This window comes from Lactuca saligna, chromosome 8, assembly GCF_052625555.1.
Source record: "Lactuca saligna cultivar CGN05327 chromosome 8, ASM5262555v1, whole genome shotgun sequence".
In the NCBI taxonomy this organism is placed as follows: domain Eukaryota; kingdom Viridiplantae; phylum Streptophyta; class Magnoliopsida; order Asterales; family Asteraceae; genus Lactuca; species Lactuca saligna.
The window spans coordinates 246,446,858-246,456,561 of record NC_136424.1 but is presented as its reverse complement, the minus strand read 5'-3'; positions in this window follow the sequence as shown (position 1 = coordinate 246,456,561).

Sequence of the window (9,704 nt, the reverse complement as noted above, 5' to 3'; positions counted from 1 at the left end):
CACCCGACTGTTAGCTACAGTTGGAAAATGTACATCGACAGATGTCTACGGTTGTATTGTTTGGCGAGTCACCATGCCGTGTTTATCCTAGTACAAAAGGATACGATTTCAATGATTATATTATTTTCCCTTTTACTTTTATTTTGTGACACATTCACACAAACGATGAGGTAGACTCTATTTTGATAATAATAGTTACATGGGGAAAAACCTTCATTCATACAGAGAAGCAAACCTCGAAAACTATCTGGTCTTGGTAGAAGACTTCATTTTATACTAGTAGGAAATATGGAATTTCCTAGGATTTTCATACTTATACGAACTTTTTCATCAAAAATTTACAAGTCTTTTCCTTACAGTTTACAAATCAAAGACACTAAAATACTTATGAATTCACCAACTTAAATGCTGATCTATGCTTTCAAAATAACTTGTATTCTCGGGTCATCAGTAGACAGGTACTAGTGATAGGTTTTTGAGAAGACAGAGCACAGACAAGACTCGTCTTTTATTTTGAATCATTCATTTTTGGTGTCTATTACATTACAAAGAACACACATGTATTAAAATTATATATTTAATGAAATGGATGATGTTTATTTACTTGTTTACTAATACTGTGTTGTGATACTATACATGACGTCCTCCGCCCCAGAATGTTTCCGCCGTTCTCGGTTTTTGGGTGTGACAGATTGGTATCAGAGCATTATTTATAGTGAATTGAGTATATCAACCCATAAAAGATATACTAACTATAAACACAATGGGATTAAAACACTCTGACCAAGAGTTTATACTTTTAAATAATAAAATATTTAACTAAGTATACAAGCTTGCATTCATACTAAAATCGATGTCACAATGACAAATACAAAAGTATTACGATTGTTGAATATCACAAGTAAGCTCGGGGATGTATGGTCAGTCTTGGGCGTGGCATAGCCTTATCAACTATGCTGGTCCGAGGAGTGATTATCATATGCCCAAGAATGGTTGTCATATGGCAACAAGTCTAAAACCTTACCAACATTACTACAATGAAAACACTAGAACAAAACATAAGTCTAAAATACTATAGGAGTGTTTGTGTTACTATAATTATCTTATTCAGTACGTCTCTTAAAATGATTCTTTTACCCCTACTTCTCGCGTAGATAACATGGCTGGATTTCATATCCCTGGAGACCCGTATTTCCCAAATCTGGGCAATGTTGGATGGCTAGATGATGAGCCAGAAGATGACCATCCAATCCCTTTGGATGATCACCTCGCAGAAGGCTTTTCGGATGGTTCTGAATCCGAGCCCGAAGTCAACAACCTACCCCAAGTAGGTCAAGCCCCAAATAACAACCCCCGACCAGCGTTACAGGGTCCCACACCCTTGTGGGCAACAAACTTGAATCGCTGGAGCGATGAATAGGGTCAACCCTTACCCTACAACGGGGACCGAAACTTTTACAACATAAGCGAGGGTGGCTCGGCTGACCGATCCCTACCCATCATAGTCCGTAGAATTGCTCGTAATGTTGAACAAGGTTGGGCAGTCATTGGCCAAGTAGTGGAGATTGATGCCAACTCTGGTGTCAGTACGGTCTGCATTCTCCATCTCGAAGAAGCGGTGGAAAGAACCCAGAGGACCAATGAGACTCTGCAGCAACAACTAGCTGCCTCCCGAGCTGAAGTCATAGAACTTCGAGTTCACCAGAGGGCTCATGAACGACACCTTCAAGAAGTGGTTCGTCAGATGAAAGATCTAAGGATTCGCCCGAGGAATTCCCATTGCCGTTAAAAGATGTCTATCACATCTTTTCTTTTGATTAAGGAATAGCTTTTTTACCTATGCTCAAAGTAGCACTTGTATGTAAATTATTCCTGTCTTTCAAGTAGTTTATTAGACTTCTAAACTGCCAACATTTTCCCCTATGGTATGATGTAAGACCTTTAGTTAGGTCATTTTCTAGAAATTATTTACATCATTAATACCAGTAATTTTGGCATGTTATCTAATCAATTCAGAAACCCATACTATCATCTGTTGTTGAACTATGGCGATTTAGTTCATGAGACACATTCATTTTCTATACTATTGAATGCTTATCATTGTATTTATCTTTTCAACTTATAGTTGAAAAATGCCACCTCGTAGAAATCCAAGGCGTAACAATGGTGAGGACGCACCGACACCACCACCACTTCCACCTCCTCAGTTCGACGCTGCTATGTTCCAAGAGGCTGTCACTGCGGCAGTAGCGGCTGCCATGTCACACATCAATACTCTTGTCCCTAGTGGATCAGGAAATGGTACACCTCTTTCTAACCATGGCGAGAGTCATAGGCATCCCAGGGAGTGCACCTACAAGGATTTTACGCATTCCAAACCCCAGAATTTCAATGGAACGGGAGGGATGATGATTTTAAGGCAGTGGATAGAAAAGACCAAAGTAGTCTTTGAAATTTGCGCCTGCCCAGAGAACAATAAGGTCAAGTTTGCTACTTGCACCTTTTCTGACAGGGCTTTAACTTGGTGGAATGGCCACGTTAAGTCACTGACTCTAATTGTGGAAAATTCGATAAGCTGAGAGAACATAAAAGCCATGCTAATGAGAGAGTACTGTCCTCGAGGGAAAATTCAAAAGCTTGAGCAGGAACTCTGAGGTCTTAAGATGGTTGATTCTGATGTATCAACATATTCCAATAGATTATGTGATCCGGAAATTCTTTTCCCGGATATGGTTGCTCCTGAAAGCAAGAAAATATAGCGATTTATTTGGGGACTGTCACCTCAGATACAAGCAAGTGTGATAGCTTCAAGGCATGTTACTTTTGACAACGCTAAAGAACTGGCACAATCTATTATCGATCACGAAAACTACTAGAACACAACAATTGTTTCACCCGATCAACAAAAGCGAAACAACAACAACAGGAAGAAAGGTTGTAACAAGAGGAAAGGAGGGTCTTCACAAGAATACTCAAGGAAACAACAACTAGTTACAGTAAATGCTACTGTTGTACCTACTGTTGTTCCTACTAACCCCTACCCAGCAAAGTCGTATGTGGGTAACCTTCCGAAGTGCAACAAATGCAACTTCCACCACACCGGACCTTACCGGGAAATGCATTGCTCCAACTGCAACAGAAAGGGGAATACTGCCCATTTCTGTAAGGCTCCCGCAAAGTCGAGCACTCAAGTTCCCAATGTTGGTGTGGGCCAAACTAGCTACGGTTGTGGCGAGATGGGTCACTTCAAAAGAAACTGCCCGAAGGCAGCAAATACCGGTGGAGTGGGACAAGTTTTGGCTATGGGCCACGAAGAAGCCGTAGCTGATCCTACGATAGTTACTAGTACGTTTTTCCTCGATAATTCATATGCATGTATACTATTCGATAGCGGAGCGGAGAAAAGCTTCGTAAGCCAGAAATTTGTTCACTTGCTTAAACAAAAACCACATACACTAGGGGAATCATTCACTGTAGAAATGGCAAACGGGAAAACGGAAACTACAAACTGCATATACGTAGGTTGTACTCTAACTCTAGATGGTCATTCTTTCCAAATATACCTCATGTCGATCTCAATTAAAAGTTTCGACGTCATAATCGGTATGGATTGGTTAAGTCGCCTTCATGCCGACATCATGTGCTTTGAGAAAGCAGTTCGTCTTAACCTCCCTAACAACAAAACCCTAATTATCTATGGCGACAAATCTAGTACAAACCTTCGCATCATTTTGAGTATTCAAGCTCAAAAGTGCTTACGAAAGGAAAATCATGCATTCCTTGCACACATCGTAGATACGAGTCAAGAAGTAAAGGAAATTCATAACATTCCGGAAGTACGCAACTTTCCCGACATTATTCTAGAAGAACTACCGGGATTACCACCCTAACTCCAAGTCGAGTTCAGAATCGACTTAGTACCAGGGGCTAAGCCAGTAGCCAAATCTCCTTATCGTCTGGCACCAGTGGAGATGCAGTAACTTTCTTGTCAGCTTAACGAACTTCTCAAGAAGGGATTCATTAGGCCAAGCTTCTCACCATGGGGAGCACCGGTCTTGTTCGTCAAGAAGAAATATGGATTGTTTTGTATGTGCATCGACTACAGGGAACTCAACAAGCTTACCGTTAAAAATCGTTATTCTCTACCCCGAACTGACGACTTATTTGAACAACTTCAAGGAGAAAATTTCTTCTCGAAGATAGATCTACGATCCGGGTATCACCAGTTGCGAGTGCTAGAAGAAGATGTCCCCAAGACAGCCTTCCGAACTCGTTATCGACACTACGAGTTTGTAGTAATGCCATTCGGATTAACCAATGCACCAGCTGTATTCATGGACCTAATGAATAGGGTGTGTTGTCCTTACTTGGATCAGTTCGTTATCGTCTTCATCGATGACATACTTATCTACTCCCGAACTAAGGAGGAGCATAGTCAACACCTACGAAAAATTTTAGGAACATTACGATCAGAGAAGCTCTATGCAAAGTTCTCCAAGTACGAGTTTTGGATTCGAAGAGTCGAATTCTTGGGCCACGTGGTTAGTGAAAAGGGAATACATGTGGACCCTTCCAAAATTAAGGCTATTGAGAAGTGGTTAGCACTGAAGACACCTACAAAAATTCATCAATTTCTACGTCTCGTTGGCTACTATCGCAAGTTCATACAAAACTTCTCTAGTATCGCGAAACCACTTACCACACTGACCTAGAAAGGTGTGGCCTTTGACTGGTAAGAGAAACAAGATAAGGCGTTCCAAATGTTGAAACGAGCCTTATTCACCGCACCAATTCTATCCCTCCCAGAAGGAATAGAAGACTTCGTGGTCTATTGCGATGCATCCAACCAATGGCTCGGATGTGTTCTGATGCAACGAGGTAAGGTTTCCGGATACACATCAATCCGAACTGTTGTACCAGGATTAGTGTTGAGTAGCTCCAACAAACAATCCCTCAAAAATCCATATTGTACTTGGTAGTCCCCACTAATGATACGTTCAACCATTGACTTTTCCCTAGCAACCTTTTGCAATGACATTCCTACCTCTAGTTTCTTGCACAACTCTTCGTGTAAAGCTTTCACTGGAATTTTAGGGTTACTCTGAATTTGTTGAACAATTATGTTTGCTACGTATCTGGAAGTGCAAGCTTTAATCGCCCTTGTTTGTAAACATTTATGCTCATCCTGTACTGTTTTCACCAACCAATCCTGATTTTCATTAGCCCTCGATATTTGGACTGCCCATGGACATGTAACTTTATTGGTAATTACATCTTTACCCTTTCACTTTGCCCTACTTCTACTTGAGGGCCCACCACCATCAACTACTTTAGATGGCTTACTTACAACACCTCTACATTCACCCTAATCCAGATTTTGTCATTTTTTGCTAGGTATAAAGACCTCCTTGTTGCTACAGCATGTGAGTCCATGTAGTTTTTAACATCACACTTGGTTTTGAAGACCTGGCCAATCTGAAATGGTTTTACATGAACCTCTCCATGTGAGCATGTACTTGACTTACTCAACTCTTTTAGCAGTCTCTTCCTATCATCTTCATTAAATCCCGCAAATTGATAATCATCAGTGGCAATAACTTCCAACTCATCATCAACCATGTCATTCCCTTCATCTTTTGAATGATTGTTCAAGATTCCATTTTCATCTACATCAACATCATTATGGAATTCACTCATGTCTACATCTACATCAAATTGTATGTTAGACTCATCCACATTGTATTCATTGTCATCAGAATCATCTCCACCATCCTCAGAACCATGGTCACTCTCAGAATAGAAAGCCTCTCCACTATCATCACTCACCATACCTTCTTGATAATCCACTTTTGGTTGTTGTTCAAATGAAGTTTGAACATTAAACTCAGCATCATAATCAGCATAAAGTGAGTAATCATCTATAAATGGTTCATAGTCATCAACTATTGCAGTATTAGCTCCATCATCAGCTTGGCAGCTTGGTTCCTGTACATGGTAAGTTCCCAATGGTTCTTCAGTTCAACTACACTGGTGATCACTTCTTCTTGAGTTTCAATTTCATGATTCACCACTACCTCTTGAATGACATGACTTTGTTTGCTAGCTTGTGACCTTATAAATGGCAGAATACTCTTTAAGTAATCATGCCCTTCATCAACATCTAATACTTGCGACTGCTCATAATCAGGGTTCATAGACTTGTTTAGATCAAGCTTTCTATTACATGATCCTGCTTCTCTCCTACAAGGTTTCTTTCTATTCATTTCATGTGACACACTATCAGGCTCCGACTCTTCAATAACAACTTTAGAAGGAGACTTGTAATAACTAGCTACCCTTGTCTGACCAGTTTCAATATACACCCTAATAAGTCTGTATTTAGGGACATATGATACCATTTTAAGTGCATGTTGGTCATTACCTAAAGGCATTAAGCCATAGTCCAAATGGTATTCAGGGATACAAAAATGGTAGTAAAGGGTTTGCTCTGTTTTGTATCCTAATTCCCAGACCATGTCGTCAAGCTCATGAATTGAAAATAAATCAGTGTCAACATCATCTACATATGCTACAACACCATCAACGTATTTCCTTCCAGGTGCTTTGGTGAAGACACCACTGTAGTGTATCTTCAACGTGAAATAGTTGTCATATCCTTCTGCAAACACAAAAAAGAAAAAAATCAATGATTTCTCTACGTGAACACAATCGACCAAGAAAAAATAAGTTTTGTTGTAGTATTGTACCGTATCTTTTTCCTAAGCCCTCCACGATAACAAATTTTTCTCAAAAACACCAATTGATAGCACCATTGCAATTCCTGCAGCTTAAAACCCTAAATCTCAATTTATGTTCTTGCTTCTACGATGGGAATGAACCCGATGAATACAGATGTAACTGGTTATCTTCTTGGGAGAGGGACAGGTAGTGACGTGTCGGCAATAGGTAATCATTTCATATTAAAGAAAGAAGGTTACAACTGAAATGACAAAATTACCCCTATAATATAAAATTAAAAAATGAGAACGGTGAAATGCTAATGGAGTGAACCGGAATGATCAAATGTTAAAAGTTTTGAAACCACAGGGACTATCTGTGAGGTTTTTTGAACTAAGAGATTACACTTGATATTTTTGAAAACCACAGGGACCATTTTTGAAGTTTTGTCTAAATAAAATCTTATTCAAGTAGATATTCTATGAACTGACCACTTCTTCATCCCAATCACCAATGAGTTAATCAATCATTTGCCTACGTAACACTTGAATAAATACAAACACAGATACATATTAAAAAACACATAATCAAACATAAACTATAGAAAATATAAAACATAAAATATAGAAAATATAAAAATAGACACCCTTTCTTCCTCAGAATTTTGACCATCTACTACACTTTCCACAGACCAAATTTGAGCAGACCGGAAAGTTATTTTATTTCCCTATCAAAACTAATTCATATTAAAATGGAAATGTAACGACAACATACCTCACAACTTTTATATATATATATATATATATATATATATATATATATATATATATATATATATATATATATATATATATATATATATATATATATATATATATATTGATTAGAATATGTATTACTTTTCATTTTTCTAAACCAATATTTAATTCTAAAACAATGATCTTTTATTAACTAGAACAATATGCATTGAATATTGTATAGTTATGTTTGCTTTAAAACTAGCAATTTATGTGTGTTTTTATAACCATGAATACTATAAATACCGACCATTCTCAACATTTAGTTTCACAAATTTCTCTTTTATATATATATATATATATATATATATATATATATATATATATATATATATATATATATATATATATATATATATATATATATATATCTTCTAATTTACTCAACCATAATGTCGTCCTCAATATCTAGTTCGTCGGATACAATGATATTAGAAAAATGCAACATTTATCGATGACGTCATGACAAAAACGATTACGTACTATCAAAACCAAGAAACTCAAAGTTTACGTTTTAGAAAAAGAATAGGTCCTTTAAATAAGAATTGTGAATCCATATACAATCGTATTATAGAATATTATTTTGTTTATGATGTCGTATACGCTGAAAAGTTTCGACAACGATTTCGGATAAAGAAATATATATATTTTTATGTATTGTTGGTTATTTGGAGGGTCGATTTTCATATTTTCAGCTGAAGTGGGATGCAAGAGGTGGAAAGTGTTTTTCTTCATACAAAAATGCACGATCGCAATTCATTAATTAGCATACGATATGTGCTCGCAAAGTTGCAAAACATAATATACATCATTACGTGTGCATCATATTACATAATATGATTTTAGAAGATAAAAGAAAAAGAATATGCCGTTCCAATGAAAACGAAATTTTGCTAGCCTTCAAAGGACCAACTATTCATCGGTAGGTAGGCCAGAATATATTAGAGCAAACAAAAAGGAAGTACATTATCGTGACATTTATCATCCATTCGTGTCGAGTACATGAAACATATTCATAAAGCTAATCTACAGGTCGTAGTCGAGGATTGGCACGATAATTTGTATAACGATTTGGCATTTAGGTGACGATTCAAATTTGTTAATCGAGGATTCGGAAGACGATTCAAAATGTAGTATTTAATTATTGTTATTTTTAATTAAGTTTTCTAAATTTTTATTTTTAACTAATGAAACATTTCTATTTTATGAATTTGTGTTTATTAACCATTATTTGAATTAATTATATTTATTTATTAAATTATAGTAATTTGATTTAAAAAAAAAATGTAAAATGAAATGTGATCATTTTTTCGAAAAAAAGAATAAAAAGGAAATGAGTTAACATTGAAGTGACCCGTAAAAAATGAAAGGTGGAATGTAACTACACCCTCCCGCCTAAGCAATAAACAAATATATTAATATTGTAGAATTTTTTTTGGCTTTTTGCAAAGGGATAATACCCTTTGCGGAGAATTTCATTCATATCCTTCGAAACTTTAAATATTACTAATATATCCTTATAAATTTTAAAATTACATATATATCCACCCAAAATTATAAAACTAACATCTATATTTAAATTTATAATTTAAATAGATTTAAGCTAATTAAATAGTATAAAACTATCTAAAAATCAAAATTACTTATGATTATACTAAAATACCCTTCTCAATTTAAAAACTAAATTAAACAAATTTAACAGTCGTTGTTGCCAAATCTCGACGGCCAAACATTATGTGCAAAGACGGTTACATATGAACACCAATAACAATTATATTCAAAATGTATGAAACGTCTTAACATGAAACAAAGATTGGACCTATCAAATTCCAATTACGCCAATTGATGACGAGTACGTTTCATAACCCCAATTTAACTTATTAAAAAATTTCATATGTGATCTATCGACTTGTTTTCTGTGTTGTTTTATAATTTACATTCCATAATTTAAACTATTAAAAAATTCATTATAAGATTTAAGCATAATGAAGAAGATGGGAACTGGACGTAAGCTTCGATGCGGCAGAAATGGGGCAGGAAGGTTTCTAATATTCAATTAGGTTTAATCCTAATTAAACAGGTTTAGTGTTATGTTTAATTTATGAAGGGTATTTTAGTACAATCATATTAAATTTTGATTTTTGGATAAGTTTTTTCATATTAAATTATTTTAAATCTAATTAAATTATA